At 36.8% G+C, this 17960-nt stretch overlaps 1 pseudogene; it reads right to left on the bottom strand.

The window, feature by feature from the left end:
- Window positions 1–392: 392 nt before the first annotated feature.
- LOC126712287 (inositol-pentakisphosphate 2-kinase-like) lies at window positions 393–15155 on the bottom strand (annotated as a pseudogene).
- Between the last annotated feature and the right edge of the window lie 2805 nt (window positions 15156–17960).

The raw sequence follows: 17960 nt of genomic DNA, 5'->3' as shown, positions 1-17960 counted from the left end.
CACACTTCACTAACATGCAATTTCTCACAACAACTAATTAATAAGAACTAAAATTTAAAACGTTTGTGAGAATTTTCTTACAGTTCCATAAGTGATTTCGCTAATAACGAGGTCGGAGTCCCCGACTTTGTTATACTTCAACTCGGTCTTGTCGGCAAGTTTGGCGCAAATGCGAGTCTTCAGAGAGCTCCTCCTGGTAGTGAGCGATGTAGTTCTGAGGGCGAGGCGCGTGAGGGTAAGGAGAGAGAGGCCGCGAGTGGTGCAGAGGGAAGCAGCTGGGACTGAAGTCGACGAGGCCATTGGAAATAACAATGGCCTTATCGGAAAGAATAAGGAACCGTTTGAATTTTGAGCACTGTTTGTTTATTTGAGAATTGGAGACTCTCTCTCTCTCTCTCTCTCTCTCTCTGAGTGTCTGTGACTGTGAGGCAGTGAGGCTGTGTGTGAATAACTGATTCCTGTATAATCAATAATGTGCTCTGTAAAAATGGACAGTTCAAAATGCAGTTAGAAACATGAACTATCGTACCCCCAATCTGAGACCCAACAGGGATATTCTTTCAATCTTACTGCCCACAATATTCATTTCAAGCTGAATTATCCATAAATATTGGGAATCTTTAATACTTAGACAATTGTTGAAGGAACAATACCTCAAAATGCCCATAAATTATTTCGTAAAAGCTCAAAAGAAAACCTTTTTTGAAAAAGAAAACAATATACAATTCTAGGAACATTCTAAAAATATTTACTCAACTAAAAAAAAAAAAGGAATGTTGTAAAATTTAACCAGCTTTAAGTAATTTGAAATAAGTAATGAAATGAACTACTTCATGCTTAAGATGCATTGTTATTAGAGTTTAGATTTTCCATAGAAATTTTAAACTGTCCTTAATATAAACAGATTCAAGAGAATGGAATCATTTGAAAGATATCAAAACCATAAATGGCAGCAGAGTTCCAATGTACGCTCCCATGGTGGCAAAAGTAAAATACCTCAAACACAAGGGCATCTAAAACTAAAAACCTAAAGCGTCACTTTTCCATAATCTAGGCAATTTGCCTCTGTGCTCTGCCACCATAACCAGTCAAAAGGTCCAGTAAAACTTGCACTTATACCATCTCAGGCACATTTGGCCTTGACACTAGGCCCAAAAGGAGCTTTGAGTATTTGAATAAGAAGTTCCTCCCCCAAGCTGATTTTAAACCATTCCATCTAGAACTTAATTCAATTTGGGTTTGCAGGGCTGTTTCAAGTTCAATTGTTTTACTTCAAAAAGAGGTCCACCTAAAACAGTAAATCAATTTTTTCTAAATTTCTACATGGCATGGTCAATATGGAATCCAGCTGTATGCATTTATAGGACATGTGAGCATGGATGGAATGGCACTGAAGTAGCTGATATATCACTTTCCCTGTCAAGCCCAAAACTGTTCTGTCACTTTCTTCTCTGGTATAATTAAGCCCTCATCAAATATAATAAGGAAACCATATATGTTAATACAATTACAAAATGTAGGCATGCATTTAGATGCAATATAATCAATCTTTCTAATGCATCTGCATGGTAAGCTCTTTGATGCACTACAAAACTGATTGACAATTATATAACTACAGCATTTCTTGACAAATCACAAAGAAATTCTAGACTATTTTGGTAGGAATAATACAGTCAAGATAGTAACCCATCTACGAGCATCAAATCTAAAGTATGGACAGAATGTTGCATGCAGCAATAAAATTCCAATCAAGGCACTCTGCAATACATAAAATAAAAAGATTGGAAAAAGGGGGTTTTGCATTCTTAAACCAAATAAACTTCCTCCTGCACCAACGCCCAAGATGCAAACACTAGAAACAAAGATCATTATGGAGATTTAACTTTGACTAGTATTATAAATCCTTCATGTGGCAGCATAGCACAAAAGGGAAGGGGGAAGAGAGGAAGAAAAAACGCGACTAATAATAAGTGTAAATTACCAAGAAAAGAATACAAAAGAAAAACATTTTATAAAGGAAAATCTGATTGCCTCAACCATAGGATGAAATGAGCAGTTCTCACCTGCACCACTACAAACATAATAACAGTTGCGTAAAAGAATGCCCTATCAAACTACTTGTACTTACCAATAGAATCTTCAGCAGAAAATTATCCTCCATGGCATTCTATTGAATCTTTATTAGTAGTATAAGCCACCATGCTTGTGGCTTCATTTGCTTCTTGTTCTGTGTCCATCTTAGTATAGCAGCTCACAATCTTCTTGTCTAACTCATAATATTCGCTTATCTTCTTCAAAGATGGGCAAATATTATGAGTTAGACAAAAAGATAGTGAGTTAGATCGAGGTAAAGAAGCCATTTGATCAACATTTCAGCAAGATCAAGGTAGAGAAGCACTTTGTTGGGAAGTTTAGACCCCTGTTAATAGAATTAACAAACAAACATCAATATCATGTCAATATCATACACAGCGGAATAATAAATAAGACAAGATATGATGACCTAGGAAAACCAATGAAATAAACTAGTTTCACAGTAAAAAACCTAGAGGGAAACCTTCCCGAAAAGCAAACCACTATAATAAAGAAAAGTTTCAGTTTCAGTTCTAGTACAAAAGTTTTGTCCCTAGACTCTACAATCTCCGTAGATGAACTTACAACAGAAACCTTCTATTGTTTCAAAATCTCTGAACTCTTCAATATATGAACGCCACCCTTTTGCACGGATCCAGTACATGACTAACCAATCGATGTACGGATCCAAGTACGTGACTAACCACCAACTTGAGAAGGATGTTGGCTGCAAAGTTTTTTACTTCATCAATAATGAAGATTAAGAAACACTTGATTACAAAACCCTAAGACACAAATACACAGTAATTTCTTTCAGAGAGAATAAGGCACTCAGTCACTTTTTGCATGTGTTCTCCTTGTATTCTCTTATGTGATGGCTTTTAAAATAACCCTTATATATGTCTAGGGTTGTGAGAAAAGAAACCCTACACATACATGTCAACATGGGCCAAAAATTAGATCTGGAAATTATGATTTCTTAATTCTCAAGAGATATAACTGTCGAACTATCTGTCGAGACCTTGATAGATATATCTGTCAAGATTCGATAGATATATCTGTCGAGCAGCTGTCGAGAATTTGTCCAGCTTTAATGAACATCTTTTCTTCACTTGTTTCTTGGTCCAATCTTCATGGTTTTAATACTTGGCTTGAACAACATGTTTCTTGAAGTACTAGACCCATCCTAGATTTACTCAATTACAAGTAAAGTGCGTTTTGTCATTTGTCAAAGAATTAACCGATTCTAAATGACATATGTTCTTAACATGATTCACATATGTCCCAACACACTTACCAATAGAATCTTCAATAGAAAATTATCCTCCATGGCATTATATTGAATTTTTATTAGTAGTATAAGCCTCCATGCTTGTGGCTTCATCTGCTTCTTGTTCTGTGTCCACCATCTTAGTATAGCAGCTCACTATCTTCTTGTCTAACTTATAATTAGAGGTGTGCAACCAACCCACCAAAATTGACCTGACCCAACCCAACCCATCGGGTTGGGTCGGTTTTTAGGGCTTGGTGTGTTGGGTTGGGTTACGAAAATTTTTTTGATATTGGGTCAAGTTGGGTTTAGATCATAAAATTCCAAAGCCACCAAACCCAACCCGACCCACCCATATATTTAAAGTATATTATATAATTAATAAATTTTATAAAATAACTACCTCTTCCTATCCTATATAAAAGCCAATTAGTTCATATAAACCCTAGTAAATTACTATTGTTGTTTAATCATTAGTGTTGTTTGTTTTTAAGGAGTTATATTGATACTAATCTTTGGGTTTTTTTAATATATTTATATTTATATTTTTTTCTATTCAACTTAATAATAATAATAATAATAAAATTTGTCAAACCCATGGGTTCAACCCAACCCAACCTGACCCATGTGGGTTGGGTTGGGTTGGACCAATGTGATGGGTTGAGTTGGGTTAAATTTTTTTTGACACACCATGGTGAGTTGGGTCAAAAAATCTCCTTAACCCAACTAAACCCGACCTATGCACACCCCTACATAATATTCGCCCATCTTCTTCAAAGGTTTCAAATCCAGGTCAATGAAAAATGCCTAGAAAATTGCAACTCAAGTAAGACGTCAATGTCATGAAAAATGACACCTTGTAGTTGAGAAATTCAACTTTCAACTTAGAAATTAACTTAGTTAATATGTTAGAAACAATTTGATTTTACTTATGATTTTTACGAAATCATATAATAACAAACTTTTGGCCCTGATATCAATTTTCTCAATAATTCCACTTCTCCTGAGCAATAATAAAATAAAATAAAAGGAATTTTCAGGACATCATGATAATAAGATGCAAGACTGGCCTTATATGAAATCCTCAAATGTCAAGAGCCGCCTACCTTGTAATCAAAAGTTTGGTTGATTGACTCTAGGTGTACTTCATTATATGGAGATCCCAAATCCCCATCTGCCCTTGGTCTAAAACTAATCATCAGACTACAGTCCTTTGCAGTTGCAGCTACCAAATAGTCCTTCACAATCTTCAAGCTTTCATCCATAGGAATGGAATGCAAAGAGGTATATCTATGTGATACTTCTTCTTCACCAAATTCTCCACATACTGGACAAGACTCAGAAATAATGTCATAATAAGCACGAATTGCTCCTTCTATGTCAAAATTGTCCAGCTTCTGGACCTCAAGAAGCTGATCCAGTATTCCAGACTTATAAACTGCCTCGGAAACAAGCTGTAGGAAATTCTTTGTGCGCAGGCCACTATCTGCCCTAATGACAGGCTTGAGTGCATCTTCAAATGCTTCACTAGTCACAACATTCGTACTGTCTGCACCACCTGTTGAAGTGGGCCGTGTGTGGCTTGAATTGCCACAAGCCCACGTCCACCTTATTTGACCAATCCTGTTTGGAATAGTAACCCACCTTTTAGCCGACTTTGACATATATATATATATATATATATATATATATATATTAGGTTTTGAGAAGTAATGTGCAGCCGTGAGATTAAAGAAAAGGAGTAATTCCAATTAACCTAGCCGCATGAGAGAAAATAGAGAAAAGAGAGGCAGCCAACTTCTATTCTTATTTTTTCTGTGAGAGAGTGCTAGGGTGTAATTGGGATTTGGGTTTCTTGAGAGTGTTCTTATGCACTATTGTATTTTCTCTGATAATAGTGAAATCCCTGCAACTCCGTGGACGTAGGCAAATTGCCGAACCACGTAAATATTGTCTTGTGCGTGTGATTATTTTCTTTGACGTGTGTTTTCTCTATTTGTTTTGTTTCTCACAGGTTAGGAATTTTTGGTTAAATTCCCTACAACTGGTATCAGAGCCTAGGGTTAGGTTTGAGTGGGAGCAATGGCAGAGGAAGCAGGAAAGGCGTCTGGAATAGAAAAGTTTGATGGCACAGACTTCACATATTGGAGGATGCAGATTGAAGATTATCTCTATGGGAGGAAATTGCATTTGCCTCTTTTGGGGACAAAACCTGAGGCTATGAAGGCTGAGGAATGGGCTCTTCTTGATAGACAGGTATTGGGAGTTATTAGGTTAACTCTGTCTAGGTCTGTTGCACACAATGTTGTAAAGGAGAAGACCACAGCAAATCTGATGAAGGCTTTGTCTGGTATGTATGAAAAGCCGTCAGCAAACAATAAAGTGCACTTGATGAAGAAACTGTTCAATCTGAAGATGGCAGAGAATGCATCAGTAGCACAACATCTAAATGAATTTAATACTATCACAAATCAATTGTCGTCTGTAGAAATTGATTTTGATGATGAGATTCGTGCTCTGATCGTCTTGGCTTCTTTGCCAAACAGTTGGGAGGCAATGAGGATGGCAGTAAGCAATTCTACAGGAAAAGAAAAACTCAAGTACAATGATATACGAGATTTAATTCTGGCTGAGGAGATTCGCAGAAGAGATGCAGGTGAATCCTCAGGATCTGGTTCTGCCCTAAACCTTGAGACAAGAGGCAGAGGTAATAACAGAAATTCAAATCGGGGCAGATCAAAATCCAAAAATTCTAATCGGAACAGAAGTAAATCTAGATCAAGCCAACAAGTACAATGCTGGAATTGTGGGAAAACAGGTCACTTTAGGAATCAATGCAAAAGTCCTAAGAAGAAGAATGAAGATGATTCTGCTAATGTTGTAACAGAAGAGGTACAGGATGCATTACTTCTTGCAGTAGACAGTCCACTTGATGATTGGGTTTTGGATTCAGGAGCTTCGTTTCATACCACTCCACACCGAGAAATCATACAGAATTATGTTGCAGGTGATTTTGGTAAGGTGTATTTGGCTGATGGTTCAGCCTTGGATGTTGTGGGTATGGGAGATGTTCGGATATTGTTGCCCAATAGGTCTGTTTGGTTACTGGAGAAGGTTCGACATATTCCTGACCTAAGGAGGAATCTGATTTCTGTTGGACAACTTGATGATGAAGGGCATGCAATACTATTTGTTGGTGGTACTTGGAAGGTTACAAAGGGAGCTAGGGTATTGGCTCGTGGAAAGAAAACTGGTACTCTGTACATGACCTCAAGTCCAAGAGACACAATTGCAGTTGCTGATGTAAGTACTGATACAAGCCTATGGCACCGCAGACTTGGTCACATGAGTGAGAAAGGGATAAAGATGCTGCTGTCAAAAGGAAAACTACCAGAATTGAAGTCCATTGATTTTGACATGTGTGAAAGTTGCATCTTAGGAAAGCAGAAAAAGGTGAGCTTCTTGAAAACTGGCAGGACACCGAAGGCTGAAAAATTGGAGTTAGTACACACTGATTTGTGGGGGCCTTCTCCGGTTGCATCCCTTGGAGGTTCAAGGTACTACATCACTTTTATTGATGACTCAAGCAGAAAGGTATGGGTTTATTTTCTGAAAAATAAATCTGATGTATTTGAAACCTTTAAGAAGTGGAAGGCCATGGTTGAGACAGAAACAGGTTTAAAAGTAAAATGTTTGAGATCAGATAATGGAGGAAAGTATATAGATGGAGGGTTCAGTGAGTATTGTGCTGCACAGGGAATTAGGATGGAGAAGACCATTCCTGGGACACCACAACAGAATGGTGTGGCTGAGCGCATGAACAGAACTCTCAATGAGCGTGCTAGGAGTATGAGGTTGCATGCTGGACTACCAAAAACTTTTTGGGCTGATGCTGTTAGTACTGCAGCTTACCTGATAAACCGAGGACCTTCAGTTCCCATGGAGTTCAGACTTCCTGAGGAGGTTTGGAGCGGTAAAGAGGTAAAGTTTTCACACTTAAAAGTTTTTGGTTGTGTTTCTTATGTTCATATTGATTCTGATGCTCGTAGTAAACTTGATGCAAAGTCTAAAATATGTTTTTTCATTGGCTATGGTGATGAGAAATTTGGCTATAGGTTTTGAGATGAACAAAACAGGAAAATCATCAGAAGTAGAAATGTGATATTTAATGAACAGGTTATGTATAAGGACAGGTTAACTGTAGTGTCAAATATTACAGAGATAGATCAGAAGAAATCTGAGTTTGTCAACTTAGATGAATTGACTGAAGGTACTGTCCAGAAAAGGGGTGAAGAAGATAAGGAGAATGTAAATTCACAGGTAGATCTGAGTACACCTGTAGCTGAAGTCCGCAGATCTTCCAGGAACATTAGACCTCCACTGCGTTATTCACCCACTTTAAATTATCTACTGTTGACTGATGGTGGTGAGCCAGAGTGTTATGATGAAGCCTTGCAAGATGAAAATTCAAGCAAGTGGGAGTTAGCCATGAAGGATGAGATGGATTCCTTGTTGGGGAATCAGACATGGGAACTGACTGAATTGTCAGTAGGAAAGAAGGCTTTGCACAACAAGTGGGTATACAGAATAAAGAATGAGCATGATGGTAGCAAACGTTACAAGGCCAGATTAGTTGTTAAAGGGTTCCAGCAGAAGGAAGGCATTGACTACACAGAGATATTTTCTCCAGTTGTGAAGATGTCAACAATCAGACTAGTACTGGGAATGGTGGCTGCAGAAAACTTACATCTTGAGCAGTTAGATGTGAAGACAGCATTCCTTCATGGTGACTTGGAGGAAGACCTTTACATGATTCAGCCAGAAGGGTTCATTGCTCAAGGACAAGAGAATTTAGTTTGCAAACTGAGAAAGAGCTTGTATGGCCTAAAACAAGCTCCTAGACAGTGGTACAAGAAATTTGACAGTTTTATGCATAGAATTGGGTTCAAGAGATGTGAAGCTGATCACTGTTGCTATGTTAAGTTTTTTAACAATTCTTACATCATATTACTGTTGTATGTGGATGATATGCTTATTGCAGGGTCTAGCATTGAGGAGATTAATAATCTGAAGAAGCAATTGTCCAAACAGTTTGCAATGAAGGATTTGGGAGCTGCAAAGCAAATCCTTGGTATGAGAATCATTAGAGACAAGGCTAATGGTACATTGAAGCTTTCATAGTCAGAGTATGTGAAGAAAGTTCTCAGCAGGTTCAACATGAATGAAGCTAAACCAGTGAGCACACCCTTGGGTAGTCATTTCAAACTAAGCAAAGAACAATCACCGAAGACAGAAGAAGAAAGGGACCATATGAGCAAGGTGCCCTATGCCTCAGCTATTGGCAGCTTGATGTATGCTATGGTGTGTACAAGGCCAGACATTGCACATGCAGTGGGAGTTGTGAGCAGATTCATGAGTAGGCCTGGAAAGCAGCATTGGGAGGCAGTCAAGTGGATTCTGAGATATCTAAAGGGTTCATCAGATACATGTCTTTGTTTCACAGGTGCAAGTTTGAAACTGCAGGGTTACGTAGATGCTGATTTTGCTGGTGATATTGATAGTAGAAAGAGTACTACTGGGTTTGTTTTCACTTTGGGTGGTACAGCTATATCATGGGCTTCAAATCTACAGAAGATTGTTACTTTGTCTAGTACAGAAGCTGAGTATGTTGCAGCAACTGAAGCTGGAAAAGAGATGATTTGGTTACATGGTTTCTTAGATGAATTGGGTAAAAAGCAGGAGATGGGCATTCTACACAGTGACAGTCAGAGTGCAATCTTTCTTGCCAAGAATTCGACTTTTCATTCAAAGTCGAAGCACATACAAACAAAATACCACTTTATCCGTTACCTTGTTGAAGATAAACTGGTAATGCTTAAGAAGATTTGTGGATCTAAGAACCCGGCAGACATGTTGACTAAGGGTGTCACTATTGAGAAGTTGAAGCTGTACGCAGCTTCAATTGGTCTTCTAGCTTGAGGACAGGAGGATGAGTTGTAGGGATGAGGGATTGTGTTATGGAGGTATTGTGGCTGATGTTTGCAGCTTGTGAGCCCTTAAGGGCTAAGGTGGAGCTGATGGAGGAGTTTACTTGTGTAGCTTGATCAATTCAAGCCAAGGTGGAGATTTGTTGAAGTGGGCCGTGTGTGGCTTGAATTGCCACAAGCCCACGTCCACCTTATTTGACCAATCCTGTTTGGAATAGTAACCCACCTTTTAGCCGACTTTGACATATATATATATATATATATATATATATATATTAGGTTTTGAGAAGTAATGTGCAGCCGTGAGATTAAAGAAAAGGAGTAATTCCAATTAACCTAGCCGCATGAGAGAAAATAGAGAAAAGAGAGACAACCAACTTCTATTCTTATTTTTTCTGTGAGAGAGTGCTAGGGTGTAATTGGGATTTGGGTTTCTTGAGAGTGTTCTTATGCACTATTGTATTTTCCCTGATAATAGTGAAATCCCTGCAACTCCGTGGACGTAGGCAAATTGCCGAACCACGTAAATATTGTCTTGTGCGTGTGATTATTTTCTTTGACGTGTGTTTTCTCTATTTGTTTTGTTTCTCACAGGTTAGGAATTTTTGGTTAAATTCCCTACACCACCACCCAAGCCCCCAAATATGAGAGAACCATTCAAAAATACCTGGAAATTATTCTGTGTCGTGGTAAAGAGATCATTGATAGCTTTGTGTATTTTGTCCTCAGACTTGGAGAACAGATCGAGAGGATTGTATTCACTTAATTCTGATATCTGTAATAAAAAGTGGAGTGGGTCAGAGTCTTAAAAGCATACAAAAGTGGTATCTGACCCATTGGATCAAACACAAATACAGGTTTGACAAAAACTAACTTGACCCCAACAGCACCATTACAAAAGGAGGGAACCAGAAATTTTTTTTTTTTTTTGGAGGGAAGGAGTGAGTACCTCTCCTTGATGCAACTTCAGGGTTTGGTGCATTCTGTACCGAGATATGATCCGTTTAACAGCATTTTCTTCAGATATGAATCTTGGACAAGGGGGGAGAAATCCACATTTGGGCTACTTTTAGGAAAATGGAACAAAAAGAAATGAACTAAATTACTAAGCATTAAATTTGAAAGTATCATTCAATACTCAAGAGTCACTAAAAAAAATTAACACCATTATGAAATATAATTTTTTTTTAAATAGTAAGGGAGTGCACCTTTATCTCAACAGAAATACAGGGTACACCTTTGAGAGTACCTAACATGGAAAAAGCAGAATTAACTACCACTCTTTTTCCTTAAATATTATACTAAATAACATAATCACAATGCAGATCATGAAGGAGATTTTGGTGCTTGATTGGAAGATCAAAATAGCTGTTTAACACATTACAATTTCTAAGAAGAAATCAGGTGCCCACCCATTGGCAGTATACAATTCCTATCAGAATTTCCATCCAGGTGGCTTCCTAGAACACGAGATAGTGATTAATGACCAAATTAATTACATTAACCACTGTGATGCTATTTTTTTTATACGTGTGAGTGGTAAATTTTATAGGTGCTTCTGATTTTACTCTTTTGGTTCCCTAACCTCTTGGGGTTGAGAGTTGTATTCAAAATGTGGGACAGATGGCCTAATCCTCTAGGGTTGTGAGGGGTTGTATTTGTGTGCGCCAGGGATTAGGGACCTCTAATGCGTATATTGAGCCTTCTTGTATATCTTTTTTCTCCCCCCCAACCCCCCCCCCCCCCCCCCCCCCCCAAAAAAAAAAGAGCAAGTGCTAGAAATTCCTACATGCACAGTAGCATGATCCTCTAATGAATTTTAATCCTGCAACCCTTCTTCAACAGTTGTCTATTTTGAAACATGAATATTGTTAGAATTATGGTTTAAAGATTAAATTCACCATTTCGAACAATCCGTAATTTATCATGATATCAAAGCATGAGATTCTAAGTTCGATCTCTATTTTCATCCTACCTCCCATTTAAAATGTTAAAAATCTCACATGTTAGACCCCACTCATTAAAAGGGAGTTTAGGCCCACACGTGAAAGAAAGTGTTAGAATAATGATTAAAAATTAAATTCAGCATTTCTCTTAAACTTTTGGGACAAATTGGTATTTATCAAATATCTTGCAACTCACCATCTAATGGGGCTGCATATTTTTTACCAAATAAATTTTAAGTGAAAATATGAGGGAATGGGCTAGCTTTAAATAATAGCAACTAAAACAAGCATGAAAAAAACATTAGCTGGATTTGAATTGAGATTAAAATATATTAGTAAGGTAACCATCTGATTTTTGAATAAGCTAAGGTTTCATGGTAGAATTATGGGCTTTAAAGGATGGTCTCACACTAGCTTCTCAACTTAGAATTGCTGACATTTGTGTTGAGCTTGATGCTGAGCTTATTGTTTTACTTCTCAATAATTACTCGATAAATAATCTCATGCTAGAGCCTTTGCTTGGTGATTGCAGGACCCTATTGAAGAAATTCCATAGCACAAATGTCCAGCACATTTTCAGGGAGGCAAACCAATGTGCTGATGCATTGGCTAAGTTTGGAGCCACCCTTTCATCGGATTTTGTTAATTTTGTTAACCCACTGCCTGTGATGAAGGATTTCCTGGCTTTTGACAAAGCCGAGCTTTTTTGTAACAGACTTATTAGTACTTAATCTATTTCAGCGTTGGTTTACCCAAAAAAAAAAAAAAAAAGGTTTCAAAGCTAAGATCCTTTTTACCTGCTTGCTAAGTGTGATACTTGTGTGAGATGCACACCTGTAAATATTTCCGTGTGACACAGAAATTGTAACCAAGTGCAGGATAATTATTCGACCAAATTCTAAGAGACAGAAATTACCAGGAAAAAGCGAATGATCACTCATAAGGAGCGCAGAATCACAATCTGTATCAACCTTGGCAGCATCAACTCGCCAAGCAGGACGCTCACATAGAACGTTCTTCTCAATTGACTCCAGGAATTCCCTAGATACAAGGACACGCATCTGCCATATTCGATCCAAGCCAAGGTCAGAAAACTTCAACTAAGGCTAGTAATTTCAAAATGTTCCCAAGCATCAAACCATTTTCCCAATCTAATATGATTTTGAAAATCCTAATATCAACATAGCCAATCTAATTCTAATTTTCCTTTCTTTTCTATAAAGGATCAAAATCAACCATAGCAACACATAACAGACAAACCACGTGCTAATTTCCAGGTAGTCCACAATAAACTGCTCCAACTGATAGGAAAATGCAGAAACACAACATTTAAGCAAATCAATAAGTTCACCTATACCACATTTGCATCATTATTCAAATTAGGCATATTCTAGGAAGCACGGACACAAACACAGTACGATATGGTGGCACAAGCAATTTCTGAAAAATTATAATATAAAATGGTCGGTACTACACCAGTATGACATGGATACAATATCCTAAATGAAGTGCCTGTGCTTTCTAAGGCATATTACATCCTCTAAGTTTGGGGTCATTTCTAAGAGTCTGCCATAAAGAGTTTTTTGCACTAACAAGCATTTTAAGCCAAAAATTCCCCAAACCACTAAAAAAGAGCTAAAGGGTTTCCTTTGAAGCTACTAAATTTGGAGCATCTAGCCAAAAAAAACTCTACAATTCACTATATGCTTTATGAATCTAGAACAATAGAGCATGTAATTTGGCACGCAGTCAAAATACTAAAGCGCTTTTCAGTTAAACTCTACTTCACATTGTTCACAATGCCAAACAAGCACTAAATCAAACCGTTGACTATAAAACATACAATTTACTTCATCAAGTATTACATCAAGGGTTCGGTTAATATATGCCCTAATTAGGGGATATATTAACAAATTTGTTTTTGGAAAAATTTTATCTGGAATTGAAAAAGTTGTCAAAACTTTTTCCAAAAATGGTATACTATTGTTTGTCCTTAGGGCACACATTAGTAAAATTCTTACATCAATGTCAATATGCTAGTAGAATCTTGCTGTTAATTTATTAAAAAACGACATCATTTTAAACAAAAAGTGGGTGTTTGGGGGGGGGGGGGGTGTGGGACTCTTTTATTTTAGGTTGGTTAAAATGTGGTAAAGCATAACAAAAGGGTACATTGTCCTTATAGTAGTCAACCACTCAACAGACCCTTTTAAATTAAAAACACGTTTGGTTGTAAACTCTATTTTTTAGCATAATAACTTACTTTTTCTATTTTATATACTCACTTTTCAAAAACCCACACATCATATTATCTATTTTACACTACATTTTATTAAAATATCAATTTTTTTAATTTTTTCTCTTTCTTCGTATGCAACAACCATCATTCCTTTATCTGTCATTATCTATTATTACGTAATAACAAATTTGTAAATTTATACAATTATACGCTACTATCTAACAAAAAACCACTCTCACTTGACCCAAAAAAAAATGTGAGATTAGTAGAGCATACCCCAGAGTCAACATATTTAGAGTATATTTGGATACCGCTTATTTTGCCGAAATTGAAAACTTATTGCTGAAAGTACTGTAAATAAAAGTAAAAATTAGTTGAAATAGTACAATGAGATCATGAATAATACAAAAAGTGCATAGGGCTCATAAATAATTAAAAAAAAACTAAATAATAGAATAATTTTAATTTTTCATCCCATGTGCAAGAACCTAACAGCGGAGACTAGGGTTGTCCACGGGTCGGTCCGGGTCTATTTTGTGCCCAACCTAAACACTTCAGGTCTCCTAAAAATGGATCCGCCGCCGACCTGCCAACGACAATGGTTCGGGTGGTCGGACCTCAAAGTTTTCCGATCGGTTTTTGGTCGGGCTCGGATTGTGCGAATCGGTTGTCGAAATCTGCTTATTTTTGCTGGATCTGACCGGATTTAGAAGAGATCTTGGCTGATCTCAACGAGATTAGGCCGAACTTGAAGAGATCTTGGCAAATCTCAACAAGATCAGGCCCGATCTCAAAGAGATCCGGCAAGATCTCAACGAGATCGGGCAAGATCTCGACGAGATCAGGCCAGATCTCAACGAGATCTCGCTGGATCTCGACAGATCGGACAAAATCATATCGGCAAACTACTTCAATCGGCAGAGAAAGCTATTTCCAGTGTGTTTTCTGGTAAGGTCGGTTGAAATCGGTTTCCATGCTCTAACCCGTCAACCGACCCGCTGGTCTCAGATTTTGGGATCAGGGATTTGCCGCCGACCGTTGCCGGCATCGGGTCAGTCGGTTCTTGGGCCGGATTGGCCGGGTTGGGCAGATGGATCAAGTATCAGGTCTGGTTGAACACCCCTAGCGGAGACATAATGTGTTCCACATAGAGTTGGGCAGCGATTTCTTTGTTAGGGCATGAATTGATGCCGTCTATCTCCTTCCACAAAACCCGTTCATTCTTACTCAACGCCGTCGGGCTCCGACTCCCCAGTGACTGACCCGCGGCACCTTCTGTACCCACATCACTTTCCCCACCTACACATACATACACACATAAGAACATACATAAAGCTTGTTGAAGTAAAAAAATAATTGTGCAAAGAATTTGAGAATGGTAAGGTGTTTTTTGTTTACAAAGGACGGAGAGGATCCAGTGTAAGCAAGAACAAGATTACAAGCTCCTTCGCCTCTGTACGCCCAATCGCCAGCGTTCTTTTCCTCTAAAACCAGACCCTCCATCCAAACTTACTGTTTTGCTCTCTGTGATTTCAAATTTCAAACTCACTTTCACAAAGAGTAAAATCAAATTATAAACACTTAAAAAAAATAATAAAAAAAAGAAGAAGAAGAAGAAGTAACAATTAACCAAAACGATGGACAATAATACCAAATTTTGCTTCGAGTGTGGTCTTATTAAGAGTTAGAGCCTCCATGTATCTGCATTTTTTTTTTTTTTTTTTTTTTTTTATTTTCAAAAGAGATTGCGAGACGATCGAAGTGCGACCAGATCTTTTAAAAAAATCCTATCTGATAGAATATAAATAATGGCAGACAAATATGGTTCGTCGAAAGTGAGAGTGAGAGAGGGAATTTTTTGACTCACAGTGAGTAGAGGCTTTTGAAAAAGAGGGAATTTTGGAAAGTGACTATGAATAACGAGGGTTTCTTTTTTCCTGATACTTTCATACTGGCCTTATTTATGGAAAAGATAACTGATGCATTAACGCCATTAATTTAGGAAGTGTCTTTTTATAAAGAGAAACGTTAAGAAGTACTGTGCATGTTAAGATTTCTTTATATGGGTTTTATTTTTTTTGACCGGCATTAAAGAAGAGCACTTGATCCGTTGGTCATGGCTTCAATCTTGCTTATATGGGTTCTACTTAATAAATAAGATAAAAATTGTTAAAAATAATAATAAAAAATTACAAAAAGTAGAGAAAAATTTGTAAAAAAGTTATTAACGAGCATCTTACGGTGCCCGTTAACACAACATTATTTATTGGGAAAAAAAAGTTAACTATTTTTTTATATAATGTTAGTAAAACTTTCTTACAATAGTCTATTAATAAATTGCATTAAATATTGATTAAATTGATCATTAATTTCATGGGTCATGTTAACAGGTATATTGTTAATAAATTATTTTGGAAAAATTTTGGACCACCGCGCACCCTTGGTGCGATGGTCACTCCACAAGTATAAGTGTTTGTGGGGTGTGGGGGGCAAGGGCCGGTGTTCAAGTCTCTAGGAAGGAACTTCACACACATATACACTTAGATTAGGGTAGAGTAGAATTCTATCTTGTATCAACAAAAAAAAATTTGACATCATTTTCATGGAAAATATTAAAAATTGTAAAAAAAATTAATTGTTTTTTTTTAATTTCTAAAAAGAGTTTGGCTTACTTCCAAAACTTTTAAAAATTGAATTTTCTTTATTTTAATCAGAGACTGCTACATCACCCACTAACTAAATAAAATGTGGAGATTAAAACTCATTACCATTTGTCATTGTATATTTAAAACAAAAGGATGATGTCGATAGAAAAAATTAATGATGCTACCCAAAACTAATCTAGGGTGTTCAATCCGGTAAAAGGAAGGTTTGGATTCCTCCCAAACCAAGTGAATTCAAAACAAATTTTGATGGTGCTATGTTTAATGAAATTGATGAGGCGGGGATTGGAGTTGTAATCAAAATTCACTGGGGAGATCATTGCTGCCCTTTCAGAAAAAATCCATAGACCCTCTTCGATGGTTTTTCTTAAGTTGCTAACAGCAAGAAGAGCAGCCACATTCGTCCAAGAGATTAGTTTTTGCCAATCTTATTTTGAAGGTGATTCAGAGTCAGGTGTTAAAACCCTTAAGATTATAGATTTTTCTTTCTCTTCTTTTGGTCATCTTGTCAATGACACTTTATTTTTTGTTAGATCCCTTCGGAATTTCTCTTTCTCTTCTACTGTGAGGCAAGGAAATGTTGTGGCACATTCCTTAGCCCAGAGAGTGAGACTTTCTTTTTCGTTGCTAGTTTGGATGGAACATGTTCCATCGAACTTAGACCCAGTTGTTCTTGTTGATTTATTAGCTCTTTAATTCTATACATGCTGAGTTGGTTTCTCAACAAAAAAAACAAAAGCAAAAAACAAAACAAAAACAAAAGGACATGTTCAATTAAAAAAACACTGAAAGTAAGCCAAATCCTTCTAAAAATATATCATAAATCAATGTCTCGAGCATTTATTAACATTTTCCTAATTTTATAAATAAAAAAGGAAGGTGGTGTCAGCCTTCTCTTTGTTTCAGTTTACTAATGCTAATTAGTAAGAAATGAGGAATCTTTGGTTAATCCATTAACAAATACATAAAATACTCGTTACATCGATCCTTAATTTTATAGGTCACGTTAACGGGTGTTTTCAGAGTAATTATTAATAAAAAAATTTATGAAAGTTTTAACACTACTTTCGTGGAAATTATAAAATGTTGTCAAAAATTATTTACTTTTTATTTTCCCATAAAAATATATCTAAATCAATGCACTTAAAGCATCCATTAACATTTCTCTAATTTTATAAATAAAAAAGAAAGGTAGTGCAAGCCTTCTTTCTCTTTTGGTCTATTATTATTAGAATCTAATGCTAATTGTTGGGGAATGAAGAATCTTTGGGCAATCCATTAACAAATGCATAAATACCCATTAAATTGATCCTTAATTCTATGGGTAACGTATTTTTAAAACAATTGTTAATAAATTTTTTTTTTAAATTGACACCATTTTTAGAAATATATATATAACACGGTCAAAAAAATTCATTGATTTTTTATATTCTCTAAAAAAAAATTTCTAAAAACATATCCTATACATTCATTAGCATTTTTATAATTTTATAAATAAAAAAGAGAGGTGATGGCGGCCTTCTCTTTCTTTCGGTCTAGTGTCAGAATCTGATGCTGATTGTTGAGGAGAGAGTTGGGTAAACGGGTCCTCTCAAATTGCGTGCCTGCTTTAGATTGTTGTACGTTTCACGTTTGGGACATAAATGTCGGCTGAGAAGTGCAACAAAGGAAGCAGTTTTTGTTATGAGTCTGCACTTGATCCCTGGTGGCAGCGTGTAGCTTATCGTAGTAGCTCAAGCCCAAAATAGGAAGCCAGATTTGAATCCAATGTGGATCATTTTA

This window comes from Quercus robur, chromosome 2 (assembly GCF_932294415.1).
Source record: "Quercus robur chromosome 2, dhQueRobu3.1, whole genome shotgun sequence".
In the NCBI taxonomy this organism is placed as follows: Eukaryota; Viridiplantae; Streptophyta; class Magnoliopsida; order Fagales; family Fagaceae; genus Quercus; species Quercus robur.
This window is presented reverse-complemented; position numbering and strand designations above follow the sequence as displayed.